The sequence below is a fragment of the Lepeophtheirus salmonis genome, chromosome 2 (genome assembly GCF_016086655.4).
Source record: "Lepeophtheirus salmonis chromosome 2, UVic_Lsal_1.4, whole genome shotgun sequence".
In the NCBI taxonomy this organism is placed as follows: Eukaryota; Metazoa; Arthropoda; class Copepoda; order Siphonostomatoida; family Caligidae; genus Lepeophtheirus; species Lepeophtheirus salmonis.
The window spans coordinates 26,636,574-26,661,229 of NC_052132.2; the positions used below are offsets into that span (position 1 = coordinate 26,636,574).

General features: G+C 29.7%; 2 long non-coding RNA genes across 4 annotated transcripts; both read left to right on the forward strand.

The window, feature by feature from the left end:
• The first annotated feature begins 9,972 nt into the window (after positions 1–9,972).
• On the forward strand, positions 9,973–14,080 carry LOC121113532 (uncharacterized). 3 transcript variants are annotated; one of them, XR_011779005.1, is made up of 5 exons: positions 9,973–10,741; positions 10,904–11,849; positions 11,902–12,242; positions 12,433–12,644; positions 13,831–14,080. It is a non-coding gene; the product is annotated as an uncharacterized lncRNA (long non-coding RNA). The 3 variants fall into 3 exon arrangements; XR_005863069.2 differs by having other exon boundaries at positions 10,000–11,490; positions 11,651–11,849; XR_005863070.2 differs by lacking the exon at positions 13,831–14,080 and adding an exon at positions 13,302–13,600 and having other exon boundaries at positions 10,000–11,490; positions 11,651–11,849.
• Positions 14,081–17,487: 3,407 nt separating this feature from the next.
• On the forward strand, positions 17,488–18,709 carry LOC139904796 (uncharacterized). Its single transcript, XR_011779006.1, has 2 exons — positions 17,488–17,709; positions 17,767–18,709. It is a non-coding gene; the product is annotated as an uncharacterized lncRNA (long non-coding RNA).
• Positions 18,710–24,656: the final 5,947 nt, after the last annotated feature.

The following is a 24,656-nucleotide window of genomic DNA, read 5'->3' on the forward strand; positions in this document are numbered from 1 at the left end:
AAAGGAAATATAAAAATAATTGTATGAATCATATTATACCAAAAATATGACGCATATTGTTGACTCATTGTTTTTAAAAATATAGTCGTCTTTTTTTATAGTCAGAGAGGATTACTCCATAAGCAGAAGAATAGCTGAAGTGTTTTTTTGTGTAATGCCACATTTTAACGTACATTTTCCTTAATTATAATCTGAACTAAACTCTTTTGTTCATGACAATTGTTCAATTTTCTTTAAAACTTTAAAATGTAGATCTTAAAATTAATAAAAAAAAAGGATTTAAAAATATAGTTACGTGTATAAATAGCTATAAACATTATTTGAAAATAGTAAAAAGGTCTTTTATACGAAACATTAGGGGATTTTTTTCTGAAGTAATAATTTGTGTAAAGAGGAAATACAAAATAAATGAAATGAATAATATTTTATAAAAACAATATAAGGCACATTCTAGACTCATGATTGTTCAATACTTTGAAATGTACATAATGATTCATTATTTTATTATGTAAAAGTCATGACTAATGAACTTGATATGTGCAAAACATGATTTATTAATTCTATAAGGATTTTTAAAGCAAAATAATAAAAGGCTTTCAAAAACACATATTTGTAACATTACGTACTTTTATACTTGTATAGAATATTTCCTAAAATATAGTATTCAACAGAGATGGGAACTTCGACTCGATATTTGCAACTCAACTTGGACTAAAGTCCGTATTAAAAGAACTTGCAACTTAACTTTATCTCACAATCAAATTCTCACGACTTGATTTGGACACAATAGTTATTTTATACTAAACTCAGGAAAAGCCTTAACACTATTTACCTTATATTGTAAATGTGGACCTGAAATGAGCTTAAATTAAATATGAGGGGCAAATTGGATTTAATCAAAATATTCATGGACTTTGACTTGAAACTTGACATAGATTTGGAGTATAATGACTTTTTCCAGAACTAGTATTCAATTCATTCTTTATAACATGCAAAATATTGTTTCTCGTATATATTACCATTGATAGTTAATTTTAAAATATAATTATTAGAAATACTATAATGATGACATTAAATCTTACTTCATTAAATAATCAATTAATCAAAAAAAAGTAAAATATTTAATTTTTTTTTTTAATATAAATTGGTGTTCTTATATTATATATTTTACTAAAGCCAATTTCCGGTAATTTTGTTTGACATGATTTTCGCTCAGGATATTTTGCCTCAAACTATTCCGCCTTAAATTCATTCTGTCTCAGGGATATCTCCCCTTGATATACAAATAAATAATGTTGACTCGTTCCTTTTGAATTTTTTAATCGTAAATAAACTATAAAAAGAATAAAAAGTTTTTTTTTTTTTATGGAATTATTATGGAAATATGCCCAAAATTTCAATGCATATTATAAAAGTCTCACCATGTAATCAGTTCAAACCAGAGACTAAATATGTTACACAATTAATAAAAAAAATATATCAACAAAACAATGATTTGAATGGAAGAAGTACTGATAACTTATTTCTCCATTATCAATTATTCATATTAGAGATAATCAAAGATTAGGCTGTAGGAGAGCAAGAAAAAATGAGAAATGTAAGTGAGGAAAACTGTAAAGGTCACCACAGTTGTACAAATCTGCAATCAGAATGGAAAAATAAGAACGATGTTCTTTTTATCTTCATGAATTGTTTTTATTACACCAAGAGTACGAAACACATTGAATTACGTAAATTGTCTATCAAAGAAACCCTAAATATTGGAGGATGTATATTTGGGTTTGTGAATTTGTAACATTTTATGAATTTCAAACCAAGGACCATAATAACTGTTTTTTTATTGGTATATTTCTAGTATGATACAATTTAATTTGAATTGCTGAACTTTGCTTGTAATAATTGTCTTCAGTCAATTTGACATAGAATATTACAATTCTATATTTTCATTTAATCTAATTATAAATTAGATTCCTACTTTAACTTCATTAATTTATCAAACACAATTTATTGTAAATTTTTTAATTTGTCAATTTATTGGATAAATGTAAATACATAAGCAATGACTTCAGGAAAAAGGTTCTCAAAGAAATTATTCGAAAGGCTATTGTAATTCTCTAATTTTGTTAATTCTAGTACGTATAGTTGGGGACATTTTTCTTAGTGGTATTGTATTTTAAATATCATTTTCCTTCATTAAGTATTTGTGAAACTGTTTGAGCAATCTAACTCTGAATTTAATTTTCAATTATTGACAAATACAATTCTAATTTTCAATATGATAGATATTACATAAAATTCAAGAATTTTAAAAATTTAAATTTATCTTTTTCTTATAACCCTTAAAAAAAAAATTACTTACAGATTGTGTTTTGTATATGAATTGGACGATACTTTTTTTACAGGTTTACTCGGGTCCTGCAATTATTTTAAAATAATTATTGCACTTCATTTGAAGAATGAGATGGGCCCACACTGTTATATTTTCTAACAAATTGCTGTCGTAATATTTGAGTCTTGGTTAATGAAATATCTCATGTTAAACTATAATTTAATGAAGTTAAAATTAATGAACAATAAATATATTTTTATTCTCAAAATATATATAACAAATATTTTATTTTCAATATAATACTCATATTTTCGTTATTTCGTTGGCTAAAAAATATTTGAGAATATGTAACAAAAAATGGCGTCATAATTTAATAAAAATTTTGTCAAGTTACTTCACTTTGACTGATTCATAAGATCCGATTGACCAATTTTATTATGCCATTGCTATGGATTAAGTAAGGCAAGGCTGCGTACATTGATTGTTGCAGTAAAGGGAAATATATTAGTGGATGAATAAAACAAAATAAAAACTTTTTTTTTCTGACACTTGGCTTTGTAATGACTGAAGTGTGTTTAAAACTGTCTGTCACATCATCCATTGTTTCTTTTGACGTTTGAAGTGAGAGGAGAAGACATTGAGAGAGGTGACGTAACTCAAATATGACATTTGTAAAGTTGGAACTTGGTATGCTTTGACGAAATAACGTCTGTAATTGGGGTTTTTAGGTCTATTATATTGACATAATATCTAAAATTATAATTTTAAACATTTTAATGATGTAGCAATTAATAATGGTAATTTATTGCATCTTATTCTATTATTAATATTGTAAGAGAATGTGGCAGTGGCGCTGAAGGGCAAGAATGAGAATTATTCTCCATGATATCTTAAGGAACTTTAAAAAACTAAAAAATACTGTTAGATTGTTGAATTAGAAGTTTTTTTGTTTTGTTTTTTTGCTAATGAAAATGATAAAACTCAAGCAATTGACCTCAACATGATAAACTCCTACAACATTTAAGATCCTTTTAATTATTAAAGAATAGTGATAATAGCTTTAGAAAATAAAAAAATTGTTTAAATTTTCAACGACAACAAAACATGTACAAAAAATTATCAAAAAGTTTATTTCTGTAGGGATATGCCGCTGTTTATCAGCTTGTACGTCAAAAAAGTCCCTTTTTCCTTCTTATTTTTGGAATACAAGGAAATTTAACCAAGCTCAAGTTTTTGAAGTGAAACTTCAATGTCAATTATGCTTTAATTTTGCACACATAAAGCATAATTGCTTGGAAAAAAGACTTAAAACTTTTCAATATGAAAGGGCTCTCAAAATGGCGATGCAAGAACCTCTTCCATCAGAAGTACAAATTGAAGAAAATAAGGAGATCCAATTGGTAGAAGAAAAAAATGGTGATAAGTCTTCCGGAATTGATAAAGATCTTCCACTTGAACAGCAAGTTGAAGAGGTTAGTGAGACACAAACTGTAGAAGAAAAAGATGAAGAGAAGTCTTCCAGAGTAAACAATGATCCAGCAAATGATGATGTAGAACAAGTACATACCGATTATTCCGATAAAGGAAACGAATATTCTCTTTTAGAAAGTGATACGAAGAATTATGGAGAAAGTAAAAAGCAAAAAAACAACAAAAAAAACAATCCAAGCCTCCTTTCGACGTCCATACAATTCTGAAAAGTTGTACTCGTGCTTCCTCTGTGGGAAAAAGAAGAAGCCCGGATACAGATCTTTCCCCCGTAAGAGAGAAGAAAGAGTCAACGACCTCTGAGTCTGGTGCTTCTTAATAGTTGGTGGACCACTCTTGTTATGACATCGTTTATCTTGATGATATTTAGTCAGGGATATCTTTTTCTTCCTATAATAACTGCCTACCTAAAAGATTTCATTGTTTTTTTAGTGGAAATGGATCTAATAGAGGAGTCTTATTTCAAAGAAAAACAAAAATGTTTCTTTTGTTATAGAGTTCTCCCACAAATGCAATTGGCATAAAATTCGAATGTCTTGCAATGGTATGAGTTTCAGTTGAATAAATGCCTATGGGCCGAATTAAAGGTCTACTTCCTCTTTTCAAGCAATTTTTAATAACCAAATAAAGGATTCAACTCCCTTCCTACTAATTGGGGATTTAAATGTTGACCTCCATAAATTTGATTCACACTATCCAAACCTTACTGTTCTGCAAAATATAATTTTTAAGTTCAATCTCGTTGACTTGACACAAAATTCAGTCCGGAAGAAAGTTTTTCTTGGAGGAGAGGAAATCAGTCTTCCAGAATTGACTTGGCTTTGATTTCTCCTACCTTCACTCACATGGTAAAAAAGCATTTTTTAAGCCTGAACCTTCCTCTAATCATAAATTGATTTGCTTACAATTACAAAAACCTTATTAAATTTCTCGATAATGGTTGATAGAAGACGAACAATACATAACAATTTTTTTTTTTTTTAAATTGCTAGGAGGCTTTAATGACTCTTTTTCATCCAACCAAGTGACACAAAGGCTCATAAAAATAATTCATTCAACGACTTGACGATTTTTTTGGAAAATAAGAAGGAAACAATGTCATACGCCAGTCAAGTGGATAATGGATCAATTTTTGGACGCATATATTTTGCAGATTCTCTGATTTTTTTTGTAATTGAGACCGAAATGAAAAAAAAGTTGATCTAGTAGGATTCGCGTGCAGAAGGCTTAAGAAATTTTTTAAGAAAGACAGATTTTCTGCCCCTGGTGTTGAAAAAATTATAAAAATTATAATGATAGATACGTTAGACTACTTTCATTCCCATTTCCAAAACATTGTTGCCACAAAAAGAGGGCACTTTCCGAAAAGAGAGGTAATTTCCACTGTTCAAGGTAATTATATCTTCTACAAAGATATTATTTATAATGTTACAGAAAAGTATTATAAGGATGATAAAGGCTGAGGTCCAGATGGAGTCTCTTGTAAAGTTTCTTCAAATTTTAGTGATGAAGTCATTCCGTAACGCTCCACTTTTTTTTCATAGCTGGAATCGAAAAACTCGTTTTAGTTGTTTCAATGAGGTACAGAGGTTTTTGGATTAGCTTTGAGGGATCTCAGCATAGAAGTGACTTATATGCAGATGATGTAACTTTAACCGTCGAGGATAATTCTGAGTCTCAGGTAATTGTAAGAATAAAAGTCTTACTGTCTTATTTTCGGAAGTTTCAAGAAAAACAGGATTGACTGTCAATAAAAATAAGACCTCTAATCGACCTTTAGGCTCCTGGAAGCCTGAAGAGGATCTTAAAGTCGGAAGTTATAAATTTAGAAGAATGGTGGAAATTTTGGATATAAAATGGAATAGAAGTGATATTTATGAAGATAACTCGAACGAAATTCGGACTTCCGTCAACAAAAGATTTTTTTTTTGGATAAGATGCAATCTTCAAAAAGAGTTGACTTTTATCACAATTTGCTAATAACTTTAATCTCATATAAGGCTACAGCAAGTCCGCAACTAGCTGAAAAAGCTATTTTAGAAGAAGAAAACTGGCTTATTGTTATGTTTATAAGAATTATATCGAATATATATTTCAAGAAATCCAGCAGTACAATGGAGAAGAAGTATAATGAACCGAGAACTGTACATTTAACTAATCTCACAAACAAAATTACATCTTCAATCTCTCCAATGAGCTCAGAAAATAATTTCGATACTCACCCCTGCATTTAAAAATGAAATCATTGATATAGTTCCACAAAATATAAATAAAAAGTTCTTTTTAGAAATTTAAAGAACCTCTCATTTAAAGAAGAACATGCAATCAGACGAAATATTTTAACAGTTCATAATTTGAATTTGGAAGAATTGATCAATGATGGTAGAATAAGATTTCCGCTTGTTAATTCTTCAAAATATTATTTAATGCTATGCCCGCGGCACGTTAAGATGGCCCCCTAAACTTTGATGCAGCTGTGAATGGACTATGGGTGCAGATTGTATTAAGGAGAATAAATGATCATGAAAAGTTTACCGTGCAGTTACAAATCTACACAGATTGTATTAAACATACTAAGCCCTACAAGGACTGTGGAAAATTATATATTAACACACTTCATGCACTTGTGGACTACCCTGCCATCTATATCATTAAATATTGTGTATCCAAAAATCTAAAAGTGATGACGAATGGGGTAGAAAAATATGTTGAAGTTCTTGTTCTTTTTTGGAATTCCAAAGAAGAAGGATGGAACTTCTAAGGTAACAAGGGCTCTGGAGTTTGCAATTCTTAATTGTAAGGACCTCATCCCCAGCTGACCAACCAACTATTAACCTATTCAAGAAGATTAGTTGAGGGATATCATCTTGGCAGTTTCAGTACGCTATGTCTCTCTCACAATGAAAATTCCTACATCAGGATTGAGTCATGGAATTTTGCAGGAAAAGAAATCCGTTACCTTCCATCAACTTCGCAGAATCATAGAAGTATTTTAAAAAGGGCGTTAAGAAATTTTAACAAATATTTATCATGATTATTAAATTGCATGTTTAATGATGTTTTTTTAATGATTGATTTTTATAATATTAGTTAAAATTCTACCCCGGAGCATTAAGTATAAACTATAATGTTTATATATGTACTTTTACAGAATTGCTCCGGTTTATTTATATATGTGTGTTCTATATAATATATAAACCAAATAAGGAATGTTGAAAAAAAAAAAAATAAAGTTATTTATGAAGTATCTTTACATATTCAAATAATATACATGGCATAAATTTATCCCACTTTTATCGTTCACCCTCCAAGAAGTATATTTTCTTTAAACAGCCACATTTTTGGGGTTTTAACAATTTCAAATTAACTCTCTGTTACTTTCCTGAAATGTTTATGAACCACATAAAATGAAATATGATGACATTTTTATTTTTATAAAATAAGAAGTATAATTTATTTAAGTAAATACATTATAAAAAACAATTATAATAAAATTAAAAGTTAAAAAGTATGACTAAAGCAATTTTAAATAAATTTAATGTAGAAACACAATAAAAAAATAATACATCATTAAATTTTAAACATCAAAGACTCTAAGGTAGAATATTTCAAATAGATGCGAAAAAACAACAAATAAAGTACAACAAAGATAGCGTTGGTATGTAAAAAAAAATAATAATATAAAATTAGATAATAAAACAAGCAAACTGCATCAAAAAAAGGTTTATCATCTTTTTAAAAAAATTCTAACCTTTTTACTCAGTGTAGCATGGGATAGATCCATTGTCGCGTTCATCATTATGAGTCAGTTGCTCTCCCAGATTATCCCATCTTAAAGCACTGAACGCTTAACATTTTGCTACTTTAGAGAGTGGCAACACCCTAGGGCAACGATAGAATAGATGGTGAGATAACTCTACTTTGATGATAAGAAAAAATATTTCTCCAACGGATTCGAGGTCTTATTATTTGTAAATAAGGGCACTATAGCTAACTTATAGAGAACCCACTTTGTTTTAAATTTGTGAAGGGATTTTGACGAATACTTATTTAGAATAATGTGGTCAGGGGTATGTTAGTAAACGAAGAGTACTCACTTTTTACTATGATTTTTTTTTTCTCTCCGACAATTTTGTCTAAATTAGACATTTTATTGTAAAAACATAATTTGTTCATAAATTGAGTAAACAAATAAATACAATTTATACATACTGAAAGTATTAAGGATAATTGATTTTTTCTTCTTTGACAGTAAAAAAAAATATTATACATTCTAGAGGAAGGCTGACAATATTATTAATTCAATAGTCTCGGAATCTGAGATTTGAAAATCACAGATAGGATGGACCAAAATATAAATAATATTATAATTCAAATTCGATCAAAGAAGTAGTGTTGGCCAATTATTACTTGGATTGTAAGCATTCAAAATACCTGGCTTTTCCGTCGAAAAAAAACCAAAACATTTAGATACAAACACATGAGTTAGAAAGGAGTATTTCCAGGACATTGATCATACAAGCTCTTGACAGAGATTCCATTCGCCGAAGTAGATTGATGTTTTCCAAAATCGAAACAAAAAATTGAGAATGTAGGTCATTTTGTTGGGCCACTTGGGAAACAAGGATGGAAAGATGGACCGAAAGATTACAAATAAGGCCTTCACAAAAGTATTACAAATGTAATACCCCATTATATATCAAATACTTCAAAAAATACCACACCAACAATTTATTTAAATATGTAATATGTTTGCTTCATAAAAAACTTAAAAATAAAATCCTATTTTTTAAATATCTATACGTCGTATTTGTCCAACATACTAAATATAGTAGGTGCTTTATCTCTAGTACATGCATGACCTATACAAAAATAAAACTATTTTGAAATACTTTACATACATATGACATAATTGCAATACAAAACTTGGTTTTAAAAAATTTGGGCATTAAAAGGCTTGTTAAATATTTACTTCTCGTAGTTCTTGCCGCACTGATAACGTATATGTCAATATACGTATACGTATTCTTGTATAAACTTGGGTAGGTGATTATTTTTTTATTTTCACTTGTAGAATATTTTTATCCTTTTTAATGGGTTGTGCTAAAGGACTCGAGGGAAAAAGCGGACAGACAAAAAATCTACAACAACAACAAAAATATAAGGGAAAGAAATAAGGTCTTCATCTACTGATATTTAGTTGTTATTCTCTTATGATTCATGATTTAATATGGTTATTTTTCATAAAATTGTTGTCAATATTTTATTTATTATTTTCATTAAACAATTCAACTAATAATATAATTTAAAAAAAATAAATTTAAAGCTAAAAAAGAACCGAATTTACTTTTAAATATTAAATACTTAAGTTAATTTCACAGTATAAACTTAAATAATATTATTAAGAAATAATACATTTAAATAATTAAATGTGACCAATAATCAAGACATGTGCTGCAGAATTTTTATGTATACTTGAACTTTTACAAGCCCAAACATTCTTCCTTTCTCTTTTTTGAGAAAGTTTTGCGTACATCTATACAGGAATTTGTTAATATATTCCAATAATTTTTGTCTCCATATTATAACAATCGGTTAGGGATATATATATTGTTTCTTTTTTAATTAGATCATGCTGGATTTTGGCTATCATTAAATTTTTGAGTTTTAAAGAGGTTGTGAAATAGCTTCTTGGTTGTAATTAATATATTTTCGAATACTTCTTTCATACAGTAGCATAAAGATTGACTGTTTTAATATAATGAGTTTCGGTCCATTCTCACTAGTGTCAAAATAACAAAACTAATACAGTCTGAACAAACAAACTGATATGACTTTATTTAGTTTAAAATATAGCCAACAATATAATATAAAATATCAGTTTGTTGTTAAAAGACAACATAGTATCTTGTTGTAGCCGAGGGGTTAGTTCTTGAAGAATAGATGCATTATTATTTATGTCTGATTTATTCTTAATTCTTTTCAATCATCTAAGAAATTGATAGGATATTTGGCATTATCTTATTGACAATTAAAGGATCCCTTTTCCTTCATGTACTAAAATGAGACAATTATTCTAGATCATTAGAGGCTCAAAATAATTTAGTAAGACTTAAGCACCTTGCTCCCTCGTGGTCTATATTAAAACTGTACAGTTTATTATTCCTTTACACGATCATCTTGTATGACATATATATATATTGTTTCTCAATTTCATTTTACTAACAATATTTTAGCATCTTCCTTTATTGTCTTTCTTCTCCTCTTCTCCAACAAACAAACGTAGAAACTTCCTATTCCTCCAATAAGTTATCCCATTATCGAGACGAATTAGATAAGTTATATTATTTTTTAAATTATTTCTTCCAGTATCGTTCCACTTTTTTGAAACGGAATTTTTAATCCGTATTGTCCTCCCAACCTCTAGAAATGGTAAACACTTTTTTATTATAATATTTTCTTGATCTCTCTCTAATTGGCAATTGCATTGCTTCCACTACATTGCGAGTGTCCCAATTGTTTCATCTTATTATAATCGAGAGTAGGAACATTGGATCTCAAATTCTTGCCATAAACTATTTGATTTGGAGATTATCTACACTGATAAATACTATTACGATACTCTAGTAATCCGTCACGAAATCATCATAGTTGATTGTTCGAGTGTTGCAAACTCTTCATATTTTTCACAGCTGCTTCTGCCATACCATTGCTTTGAGGAAAGTGACCAAATAGTTCAATTTTTTCGTACAAATTCTTGAAATTTCTTTCATGCATAAACACTACCCTGATCCGATATTAAATTCTTGGGATATCCAAAATCCCTGAACCACCTAGAAAACGTTTCAATATTTGATCAGGATTAGGATCCTTTTTATTCTCCTCTATAACTGTATAACTAGATAGAGCATCGACACACACAATGTAAGACTTCCCATTTAATGAAAATAAATCCATCGATATTGATTCAATAAATTATTGAATGAATTACATCTGTCAATAATTCCTCTTTGCATTGACTTGCTCTTTGAGTTTGACATGAACCACATTTCTCAGTGATCATTTCGATTTCATTATTAATTCCAGGCCAGTAAACAGAGTCTCGCGCACGTCTCTTTGTCTTAGTGATTCCCTGATGGGTTGAAAAGAAGTTATAGCAGTACGTCTTTTTGACATGCTTTTGGAATGATAATATGTTTTTCCGTCAGAACTAGTCCTTCGTCCAATGTCAAATCATTCCAAATAGTCTTGAATAACTTCACAAATGGATTTGAAAATATATTCTTCTGACAATGACCGCTTTCAACAAATCTTACTAAAATTTGATAGTCTTTATGGAGCTTAGCTATTTTCCTAATTTCTTCTATAATAGGATCTATAAATCCAATATTCCTCATATTTGTTTCCATTACATTGACTCTGGCTATGGCTAAAAGTAATAAATCTTTCCCTCCATCCTTGATGTTTTCTTCTTCTGGGTCATTAACAGGTGCTCTAGATAAAGCATCAGCAACTAAATGATCATTTCCTTTCTTCCATGCAACATAAAATTGGTAATGTTTGAGATCCATCCTTATCTTTTGGACTTTCGATCTGATTTAGAGAATATTTATTAAATATTGTTGGGAGTAATGATGATCAGTGACGATTTCAAACTTTGGTAATCCAGTCTGGTAAATGTGACACTTTTTAATTGCCCATTTAATAGCAAGAGATTCTAAGTCTACCATTGCGTACCGTGATTCGACATCGTTAACAAATCTTGAACCACATTCAACTAATCTCAATCTTTCTTCATTTTTTTTTTTTTTTTTGTATTACATCGAATCCAAGACCTTTCAATCTGGATGCATCCGTTTCGAGGCGTGTTTCCTTCTTCGGATCGAAAATGGCGAGGACAGGGGTATTCGTCAATATGTCGTTTACTTCTTTTATAGCTTTAGTATGTATATTGTACTATACAAATTCATTCTTTAATTTCATCAAATGTCTTAATGATAAAACTGATTTGCTAAATTTTGATGAAAATCCTGTAAGTTGATTTGCTAAACCAATGAATTACCTAAGTTCCATTCTATTTGTAGGTGTCGGGAATTCATGGATCGCCTACAACTTCTTTCCATCCGATGCTACCCCATCTTTACGAATTCTATAGCCAAGAAAATTGATTTTCTCACGTGCGAATTGAAATTTCTCCTCGCTCAGCGTAATACCATATACTCTACATCTTAATGATATCTTACGCACACTTTCATCATGAAATTCGAAATTTTCATCATCCACAAGAACGTCGTCAACAACTTTATGAACATCATGAATTCCTTCTAAAACCTGATCGCATCTACAACTATATGCATCTCCAGTAGAAATGAACCCCATTGGTGCTCGCTTAAAATAAAATCTACAATATGGTATTATAAATGTGGTAAGTCTCAGACTTCTCTCATCGAGAGTCATTTGCTAATATCCATTCACTACATCAAATTTGGTAAAGTATCTTGATTTCGGATTAATTTCCGTAATAGCCTCTTTAGGTGTCTTCATAGGGTGAACTAATCTCTTTATTTGATAATTTAATTTAGTAAGATCTATTGTTATCCGTATTTTTCCATTAGGTATTGGTACAATAACAATTGGATGACACCATTCTGTCACCTCATCGTCGATCTTCTTTATTGCGTCTTTCTTCACCATGTCTTCTAGCGTTTTTTTAACTTGATCTCTTTAGCAAAATGGAATTTGTCTTGATCCATGAAGAGAAATGGCATCCTCTAAAAGTTATATTTTCATCGGAGGGAATTTCATCGCCTTAAATTCTTCATCAGAGGTAAATACATCTGAAAATTCGGCTATCAAGGCATGTAAAAGATCCATTTTGACTTTTTCTGATATATTAATATCTAGAGTTTTATTACGTTCAATACTTGCATTCACTAACAATTGACTAATCCATTATTCTTCCTTTAATTGTCTAGGGGAATCTGGGTGTATAATTCCTAATCCCACACACGCATGCTGTGATAAAAACATATCCTCCTAACCAATATTCTTCACAAAATAGACGATCTCTCTATGTTGGCGATTACCAAGTCTAAATATTAGTTTAACACTATTAATAACCTCCAATCTTGAGCCGTTCACTCAGACTATCTTGGAGCTAGTAGATGGATGCCTTCGAAATTCTATTAATAACATTTAATACTACATCATTTAAACTTTTTTTATTACTCTATGCAGTTTCAACTATTCTGCACAAGGTTATAGTCTCTTTCAAATTAAGTTTTTAGTGTTTTCTAAAAGTTTTTTGCAAACATCGTCCCTGATGCCACATGAGACGAGAGAGCCCAACCAATCTTCTGATTGCATTTAATTTATTTCTGCCTCTTCCGCCAACCTCTTTAATTCACAATATCTAAATCCTCAAAATTAGCTCGTTTTCTTCTGACTAATTTATATCTGCCGCAATTTGCTTTTTATCTTTTAGATATTTATCCAAATTTTGAATTACTTCCTCCAATGTTTTGGTAATACTAGCTGGAATTTCAACTAAATGACGTACTTTGATAAGGAATCCAGGAGAGCAACATGTCCATAATATTGCAATCTGCTCTTCTCTGGTCTTTTCCTCCAAATGATTCAACTTCACATAATTAACCCAGATCTCGATCCATTTCAGGAAGTCTGCGTGTTTGATATTTTCTTTAATTTGGTTGGGTAATTTTGCCTCAATATTTGGATGTCCTACGCTCTTTACTGAAGTGTCCGTCGAATTGTTCGAATGTCTTTCCAAGTACATATCTCTTCAATATTCGATTTCATCGAGCTTTTTTCCCATTGTTATTATATTATTTTCCTCTTTCTTATTATCTTCCGAGGATTCTTCCAAAAGACTAAAAACTTCTTTTGTTTTTTAATTATATTTGATAATTGCATTTTTTATAGCTATTAAAGTGCGATTAATTTTATGAAGGCACGAATTTTCTTCTTCTAATATATTTTTTTTTAATTTTCAGATTGCAACTCAAATAATCATTTCTGGGCCCTTCGGGATCTTCTCACAATGGATAACATAGCAGCCTTCTCTTCAATTGGCATCTTCTCGCGTTCTTAGGAATTCACGGGCCTGACCTCTTTAATGTTCTTCCAAAACTACCAACTTCGCCTTTAAGAGTAAAACTTATGCACCTTGCTCCTTCGTGGTCTATATTAAAACTGTACACTTTATTATTCCTTTACACGATCATCTTGTATGACAAATATATTAAACTTCGAGTAGGAAAAGAAATCAATTATCTGCAAAAAAACTTAAATATTTTATTCTAAAATTTTGTTTTAATTTACAAAAATTTGTGTATATTTTATACACAATCATCCTACTTGAAAAAATTTAATTTAAAGGTTAACAAATCAGCATATTTTAAGCGTTTTGTTTTAAAAAACATCTTGGGGTTTTAAATGTTTTTAAGCTAAAGGAATTTATCTGAATCATACATAATTAGGAACAAAACAATATTTGGTTCTAAAAAAATTAACTTCGTTTTTAAATAAATTAATTGTTTTGCTTTTTTAAATATATTATTTTTAATTTAATAATTAAAATTATAACATTAACTGTTATAACATTATGTTGTTTATCAAAATAAACAAACTACCACATGCCAATATTTAAATTTATATAGTTTAATAATTGGAAACAGGTTTTGTCATTGATGGGTTGCATGATAATGATGTAGATTGAGGTTTATTTTTACTTTCAAAGATTTTTTTTGATCCACAACATGGGCGAAATGCAAACAAAAATACTTGTGGTTAAAATGTACTCCCGTGGAAAATCCACATTGGATATTTTCAGGGATTTTTCCATCAACAGAACGTTATTTAGCCAATCACTGGTAATATTTTGGGAGGTTTTTGGGTGATTATAAATATTTCTGTCTGGCTCTCCTGAAAATAAAATCACTAACAGACTTGCTTTCATGACGTTGTCAAGACAATTTGATATCACAAAAAAAAAAAATGTTACGTCATATTATATTATTTGTGTCAGTTAATGTTTTAGCTCATTCATTCACCAACGTTATTTATTTGCAACGTTTTGCACACATTAAAAAAAAAGTAAATAGTTATTGCATTATTATTTCATTAGTTTGCAATAAAAAAATTGTTATAAAACGAAATAAGTCTTGAATAAAAATGATTTCGTTCCAAATAAGTGACGTATGAAAAACTCTTTGCACCTTTATAAATTTAATAAATTTTTTGTATATTAATATACTAATGGCTTAAAGTGTCCAATATTGTACACTCAATACATTAAAAAATATTAATATTTAATTTAATATTGAAATACTGAATGAAATACGAAAATAAAATAAATTGAAAGTAATAAGATCATACCTAAAAAAAATAAAGATAGTTTAAATGAAATAAAAATAAAATGAAGTGGGATACAATAAAATAGATTAAAGAGTATTCGGTGTCACTTAAAAAATTAAACTGTTGAGGAAATGAGATTATCTCTTTTAAAAATGGGAGAAAATTCCAATTTTGAACAAAGTCATTCAAAACCATGTGATTAAGATGGTTGCTAAGTGAGTGAATTCTTTGTGGGTAATATTGTATAACTTATTAATCCTCCTCTATTTTTTTTTTCAAATCATAATATCAAATTAATTAACTTTATTTTTTGTACATCAATGGACTAGTGGCTAAAATTGTCCAACATTGGAGACTTCATATATTAAAAAATATTATTAATGAATTCAATATTAAAATACTGAATTAAATAGGATTTTTAGAACAGCCATCATTAAAATGGATATTTTAGTAATATAACACTGTATTTATCTTTAGTAGTCGTTACAAATGATACTATAAGCATCAGTGTTCAAATTGAGGTTTTTTTCCCCGTTATATTTTGTACTCGTGAATTCATAATCTAAAATAGTAATCTAGTTTGTAGGGGCAGCTGGTTGTTAAAAAGTGCAGAATGATACATCTCAAAATTCCCATCCTATTACCTTCATGAATTTTTATTGTTCCGGTGGATAAATATTAAAAACGCATTATCTGAATCATGGAAAATTATAAGTTTTGTAATACCTCCAAAATTAATCAAGTATCATGTCCCAAAAATTATATTTATAATTGTGTTACACATGGTTTTAATAAACAACTTAGTCAGTAAGGATTTATACATTGAATTCATAAATATGATCTCTTGTGTTCTCTAGAGATTTTATTCTCTCTTAGATTTAACGGGTGCTACCAAATTTCTATTTTGGTAAAGGATGTAAGCAGGGGGACCCTCTCTCTCTCTCCTTTATAATTCATCCTGGGAATCAACTTCCTACATTATATGATCAATTCCAATACTTATATTAAATACCTTAAAGTTAGTGAAATGACATTAAAATGCTTATATACGCAGATAACATGTCAATCTTTACTACAGAACATCTTTTTCAGGACGTGATCAATGTTTTACACAAATTTTTAAATCAATATGGATGACTTTGAATTTAAAACGGCTCCAAAAGTTAAGAATTAGTGCGGATACATGGACTTTTAGGCTTTGAAGTAGATTCAAGGAGAAAGTCTTTATGGGTCCTGGAGAACTGCTAAAAGTGGACGGAGGCTTTGGATATTTCAGGAATCTTATGTCAGACTTTTGAGACGGACCCCTAGTTCCCCTGTTATAACCAATCGGCAGGGACGATCCTCTAATTTTATTACGCGCCTCAAATTGCAAAATGAATTCTTTTGTGAGAAGGAGTCGACAACAATTGGAGAATATCATTTGGCATATAGAAATGGTCCCATCAAAAATGTTAATCTCGATTTCAAGGTAAGACGGAAGAAATAAAAAGGTAGCAAAGCATTCATATACTCATCTTGTACATATTTTTTTCTACTTGGGACAATGATCTCCAAAACAATTAGTGACACATTGAAGTTGGCAAGAGGTCAGAGGTTGGATGGTGGTGCAACAATAGTTAAAAAGGTGCTGCAGTAGATAGAGGATATTAAATTTTAACTCTAATAATTCTTATTATTTTATATTTTTTAACTTGTGAATAAATTTATTTCAAAATTTAAAAAGAGATTAAAGGAACATTCCATGTTTATTTTTTTAAATAACAGTAAATACGAAGGTATTGAGAAATTGGCGCGTATCGAGGTAATGTTATTTTTTTTCTAAATATAAACTTTATTTTACTTAACACACAAATTGATACAAAAGTACGTAATAATTATTACTAATGTGTACATGAAGCCTGATAGATTGAAATTTAAATACATCATACAAGTTATCATTGAAAAAAGGAATAAAAAAATCAACAACTCCTGGATTTTTATTTTTTCTCCCACGAGGCTTGTAATTTATAATTTGCACTCCAGTACTAAAGGACTCCCTGTCTTAATAATTAATATTTATACAATTGATAAGGTACTTTTCTCCTCCCTTTTCGTTTCCCTCTCTTATCCCTTCCCCCTGCATAAAGTAGATCCTTTTAATTATTATACAAAAGTAGATCCTTTTAATTATTATACAAAAGAAAAAAATACACAAGAATAGAAGAATACTGAATAATAATAAAAAAAGAATTGTCAATATTTGTGACAGGATTAACGTAGCAGTGAACGTGCACGCGTTTCTTCTTCAAATCATTCCGGTATTATTCAACAGTTTAACTGGACTCCGTAGCATTTATTCCTGTAAACATTAAAAAGAAACCACTAATAAGTGTCCCTATCTTCATGTCTTCGTCAGCTTCTGGAGACATAAAGAAAAGCCAGCCCCTTTGCTTTATTGTTACTCTGTGGCCATCCTTAACCCTTTCCTCGTACATGCCCCGTATCTCCGATAACTCCCGGAAATCCACGAAGAGGTGAGAGGACCTTTCCACTTTATCTTTTCAGAAACCACAATTTCTTTCTTCTTCCAGGGTGTTTTTGGAATTCGTATAGAGAGAGCCTGTCGCTAATCGGTATCGAAATAGTTTCTGATCGAGTTTGTGCAGGGGTTATTTAAAATACGTTCCGCATTAATCAGAATGGAGTTGTCAAGAGCGCCATGACTATTAAATAGCCGTCTCTTCATCAATTCTCTGGGGCTGTTATGCCTTAAACTCCTTGCTACTACAATTTTAACTGATCTACTGGGAGCATTTCCAAAGCCCAAGAGACAAAAAATGTTGGGTTTACGACAGCTTCGCTTATCTTTGGAGCTCTGCCAAAGCTTCAAGACGTAAGCTCTTACTAGTACGTTGGTTTTCGGGGTTGTCTCAGTTGTCCGAAAAAGGTAAGTCCGTCAGACTTGAGATATCTGTTTGGGCATCTTCAAATCAGGCGTAAGAGTGGGAGTATTGCTGTACGCAATACCGATCCTGTAGTAATTCTGACGAACTAATTATTTTTTATCAAACAGAGGAGACACCACATAAATTTTTTAAATGAGGTTTTATTCATAAATATTACCGGGTTTTTTAATTATTGTTCTGAAACAAATAAGGAACTTATACATTTCATTTAAATTTACATTATTAATTTGAATTTTCAAATTATTTGACAGACATAAATATGGACCAGCATTTTGTGTCCAAATGCACCCTCCCCACATGTGTTTGTGGAACGGAAAGGTTCATGCAAGTACTGATTAATTACATATAAATAACTAAAAGGGCAACTTGTCTGCCGAATGAAGGGAGGGATCAACAGGAAATAATCCAATGGTTAAGTGTTGAAATTTGTATGTGAATTTTTTCTTTATTTCTTTTGATTTTTTTAATTAGTAATCCTATAAATATTTTTATTAGTTTAAATGTTAATTATTGTTTAATTGTCTATGAACTAAATTACAAAAAATAAAAACGTCTAAAACTGGTCAAATTTGATAAAAAAGGTCACTTTTTTCATATTTAGCAGAAAAAACCAACGTGAAGGCAAAATAAAGTATTACTCCATCTATTACTGGAACATTTTAATATGTACTTACTTTTCTCATACTAAGAAAAAGTTAAATTGGTAAAAAGAAAAAAAACTATCCAATAGAAAAAATTATAAAAATACTGAACATGTGTTTATATGTGATTTTCAACATAAAAGCAGGCTGTGATAAAAAGACAATATTGAAAAAAAAAGATTTTCGTCTTTTTCTAGAAATTTTGTTTCATAAAAGAAGGTTTTTATGATTCTTCACTCGTCAATATCCATTTTTATACTATTTTTTGGTATGGAGTTGTTATAAGTAAGGCCTTGAGATTTTTAATGATGCTGAATCTTTAAAAATCTTGCCTTTTGATGTCGTAGTTTTTTAATCAAATCTATTTCTATGTTTAACATTGTATATTGAATTTCGATCATTTGTAAGAAAGTAATTAAACTTCAACCCAATGAATAAAAAAGGTGCAATTATAATTTTAAGAGTGGAACTTAATTTTCAATTGAATAGACAATTGAATAAAGTACATAATACGTGTGTCTAAAAAATATTGAGGATGCAGCAAAGATATTTTTGAAGGGTCTTTGTTGATGTTTTAGCACCAGTTCTCCCACTTAACAAGTAACAACCCCTCAGTTACGTAGATATCGCTATGTTGACAAATTGAAATATCTGGTTCTCCCCCAAGAGAGAGCAATGACTAATACAGAATTAAGGGTCTCTTTCTCTTCATTAAAGAAATTCACTGGGTATCTCTTGCAATATTTGCAAAAATGAACCAGATATCGAGGGTTATTATTTTATTTTTTTTCAACGATATTATTCCCTATAATTTTATTTTTTTTGTATGTACGATAAAAATCTTAGTATGATGGTGTTTTTTTTACAAGACTACTAAACTATATCACTGTTTTATTTCTAACTTAATAGAAAATTGTTTTTTTGTAACTTTCTTCGCGAATCTCAATCTTTTACTTTTTAGACTTATCATGCAATAAATCATGCAAATACATAATAATACATTTCACATTATATACAGACACTATATTCTAATGCTCGTACTCACATTTTGAGAAATGTTATAGACCATTGTCTATGTTATTTCTCACCTGCCCCCCTTCTGGCCCGAGCAATGTTGAGTAATCCTGGGCTCGTAAAAAACACAGAAAGGTCGCAAGTATGTCAGATAAAAAATTAGTGACAGTGAGATATTCGAGATTCATTTGTGAAAATTGTAAAGGAAAGTAACTTTTCTTGATTTGTCTTTTTTTTGTGGGGGGCACTCTGTATAGCAATATTGGTTGTCAATTTGAAATATTTGAAACAGAAGCCATGCTCAGATTCTATAAAAACTTTTATTGAATATTCCTGGAATCTCTTACTTTATTTATAACCCTAAAATACGCAATATGAAGAATGCAGAGGTGACATTTCAAAGTAGGGATTTGATTTTCAATTTACCTAGATCAATATACAAATTCCGAAAGTGTACATTTTCCACCTTGATTAAATTTCTTGTTGTTATAGTCAATCTAAAAAGAAAGAAACATTCTCAGAAGACACATTCTAAAAGCTGTCAAATACAAGTCTACATTTATTTATGTAAATAGATATAAGAAAATATCACGTTGTATTTGACTTTATTCAACTTTTTTTAATCTAATACATATGTGACCCGTCAACACAAAACCAAGCTAGAAGATTTTTTCTCAAAATTGAATTACTGTATTTATATTATACTGAGGAGATCTCAACAAATTCGGAAGGTCTTAATGTAGGGGTTAAGGCTGAACAAACACATTCAGATCTACAGGGTAAACTGTCTGACAAACAGGAAATTAGTAAGAATTTATCAATACAATTCTCCAGTCATCTCTAAGGCGAATAGCGTTTGCAACTTTAGATGTGGAACCAGTTACTTCTTCTTCGTATTGAACAGTTACAAGAAGAATTAACTGGTTCCACATCTAAAGTTGAAAACACTATTCGTCTTAGAGATGACTGGAGAATTGTATTGAGACAACGAAAAGAGGGGCTACAGAAGCCTACGCCAAGTCCTAACCCCTTTATAAGAAGACTCCAAAAAGGACATCAAGTCCCGTGAAAGAGTCGGAAGAGAAGAAATAGCTCGTATGAAAATGTACCAAACATTGGAGAGATGAATGAAATAATGGAACCTGATACTGATAAATAAACAAATTATGAATATTGTATCCCTTAATGTGAATTATATTGCCAGTTATGAGAGGAGAAGAAAAATATTGATTTATGTGGCTTCTTATGTTGATGCTGACATAGTGCCTGTAATTGACAGAATAGTTAAGGAAAACACTAACTTGTTTCCATCCTGAATATGGTCATGCCGACATTATTAAATTATTTAAAATTAAGGGAAGCTTTTGGTGTAGTATAGGTGCTGCATATTCGAAGTTGCTTAAGAATGTTTTATTGGGTATGAAAGGAGCGGAACCTTTAGTTCGAAACCCAAGGGGATTGCGGATCTTTGGAGAACACGGTCAGACGAAACTGACCCAAAGAGGACGGAAAATGGTTGGGTATATACAATTGGAGGAGTTACAAAATGATGGACTCATTTTGATAAATGTATACGCATTTAAAATAAATGCGTCGTTGGTTTGTCCTGAAAGACCTGTGAATGTATTTTTCCAATCAATAAGGAGTGTTTTGAGGGAAAGAATCAAGAACTTCATAACTCCACCTACCTCCTCTGGTATGAGGCTTATCAAAAAATTTAGGAAGAGATGGGGGATCAGCAAATGTTCCAAGGTCATTGGAAAAAGTATTCAAATCCCTCTGATTTCCCATTACACATAGTGTAAACCTATAGGCGGATTACAAATTCACTGCCTACAAATAAATGGGTGAAAAAGAACGGTACAAGTATTTGTAGACTGTGTGAGGAGGAAGAGGAGGATGATATTCATTTCTTCATGAAGGGTCCTTATTGACAGAAGGGAAGAATAAGAATGAAACAATATTTAGAAATTGTTGATGAGGGGGGATATCTACTTATCGTCAGACTTAATGAGAGCTAATATTATTACATTGAAATTTGTGTCTACAGTTTTTTTTGTATATTGTCGATTGAAAAGAAACCAAAAGCTCTGGATGGAAGTTTTATTAATTATGAATTGTCTATTTTAAATGATAAACTAGTTTTAGGTATGTAAATATTTTATATAGGTATTTTATAATTTATGTTATTTTCAACATCTGTATGTTATCATATATAGTTAAATACATACATCTAATATGCCATAGTTAACCTATTCAAAAATATACTTTTTTGAATTTTAGTATGTTCCCGCATTTTTTCCCATTCTTTAAGTTGTGATAAGCTTTAAATTTTTTTTATGCATCTAAGTATGTCCTATACCCTGCCTCATTGGCCTTAAAGTTTTTTCCAAAATGCATTTTTTGATGATTTTGTGTTGTTTTTGGACAAAAAATATTGATAAAACTTACAATTGAATTCCCAAAAGACATTAAACTAAAATGTAATCATTTTTGAATAATACTTTTTATATATTTTAATACCTAAGTATCAAGATTATCCAGTAACATGAATGTAAAGAAAAATATATACGTGTGCTGACCGGAGTACTTTAAAATCTTATACTCCCATCTTTCAATATTATTTTCTTTTATATTTAGCAATTTTTGTACTTTGAGAAAATAAACATTTGTCCATTATACACTTACCTGTAGTCTTATATAAAAATATCTTTTCTCATACAAATTCAAACATCATTATCATATACATTTTATATTATTAAAATATTTTCTTAGACTTCCATAAGTAAAAAGTACAAATAAAAAAAGTGATTATTCATTATCCATTTTTTTTTATAGTCGGTCTTCATTTTTGTTCCTCTCTCTGCAAATAAAATTAAATCTACATTCTTCTTTTTTAATTTATATATAAAATGCCTATTCTAAACCTGTTTTTTAAGTGAATATAATTTCAGAACTACAGGCAAAAAAATAAGGAGATTCAAATACCACATTATTATGAAATCTATGAACTTTACTAAATCATTTCAATAATTCTCAATGCATGTCTGGAAAAATTTTTATATATTACAAATTCTAAATATGTATAAAAAAATATAGTTTTATCCTTCAAAGATTCAAAATTTATATGAATAATAAAAACATCAAATATATATTTATATCCATTAATTTTTATTGATTTCTTTCATTGTTGTAATTAAATTCTGTCGTTATGAGATACAAATTTTATCCACCTTCTTTAAAAAATTTGACCTTTTTTCTTTCAGGCATAATCTTTTAATATTCAGGCTTTTTGTATGTTCTTTACTCAAGTTACCTCATTTGTCCTTGTAGTGTTTAAACCAAGGATGAGACTGAAAATTCCTCAAAGCTTTCCCCAAACTGAGCCTACAACTACAAAAATTAATGTTGTCAGGATGCTAGAATCAAATAACTTGATGTCTGATTGTTTTTAATACTTAGCAGCTTGCTTGTTTCACTTCCATGTTATAATCCTACCCATGATTTTTTATGTCTCTAATAGATCAATTGGTGTATTGGCTTGACATTCTCCTGTTGAGCTGCATATCACTAGCACTCCCAACAGTTTTCCTTCAGGATCTCCGTGTTGGATCTATGAAAAAATTTCATATCCCTGTGTAGTGCAGCATATGAAGGAGGATCACAAATGAATAATGAAATGTAGGTTTAATAAATTTTATATCTTAAGATATCTCTGTTTCGACGAGTAGCTGAGGTAAATACAAATATTTTGGGTCAGCCCAACCGGGAATTGCATATAGCAAAAAACAAAGACTGTTAATATGTTCTCAGTTAGTCCTAAAGGATCAGCAGTATTGCATATTATTTCACATTTCATAAAATTTCGGAGGTAAGTAATTTGCAGTGTAAATCTATTTTGCCAAGTCATTTCATTAATCTTCATTTATTTATAAAATGTATATAATTCTGATTGTCAAATTAGTAGTAGAAAAAATTATTTCAAATAACAAACTGAGATAAGTTTATTAATGAGATAAGAAATGTTAAAAAAAATTCCCTAAGAAATTGCTAAATATATTAGAAAATGACATTAATAGATAGGAGTATACAATTTTAGTACTGCGGTCCGGGCACCTAGATATTTATCTTTACCTACATTTCCCTGGATAATCTTGATACTAGGTAATAAAAGTAATAGGTAAAAGTATCATTGAAAAATAGTTATATTTTAGTTTTAGGTCTTTTTGAACATTCAATTTTTGTGTTTTATCTATACTTTTTTCCAAAAACTACGCAAAATCATCAAAAAAAGCAATTTGGAAAACCTTTAAATCTGATAAGGCAGGATATAGGACATACTTAGATCCATAAAATAAATTTCGAGCTTCAAACATCTGAAAGCATGGGAAAAATGAGGAAACATATCAAAAGTCAAAAAATTATATTTTTGAATAGGTCTAATGTCATAAACATATATGAATCAATTATAGGCTTTGTACTAAAATTTTGGTTAGTTTAAAACTTTTGTTTTATAAAAGAGAATGATACTAGCCCTAATTTGTTCTTTTATGTTAGTGCTCAATTTTGGCTAATTTAAGTGCAATTAGGCTACTTTAAAAGGGTGAAAAAGAATATTCTGTTAATAAAAATATACATTAATTCGTGTAAGAATACAACTGTAGTCCAAACTATATTTTGGGATAAATTATTCTACCGAGTGGTCTAATGAAATCTAAACACTTACTAATTTAATAACTTATGAAGATTGAGTGATTGAAATTAGTTCATTTTTAGATATATATTAAAGTATAATCAATTTACAAAACAAAACAAACTTGAGTTCTCTAGCTGACATACAATGACACTTGAAAATGATGG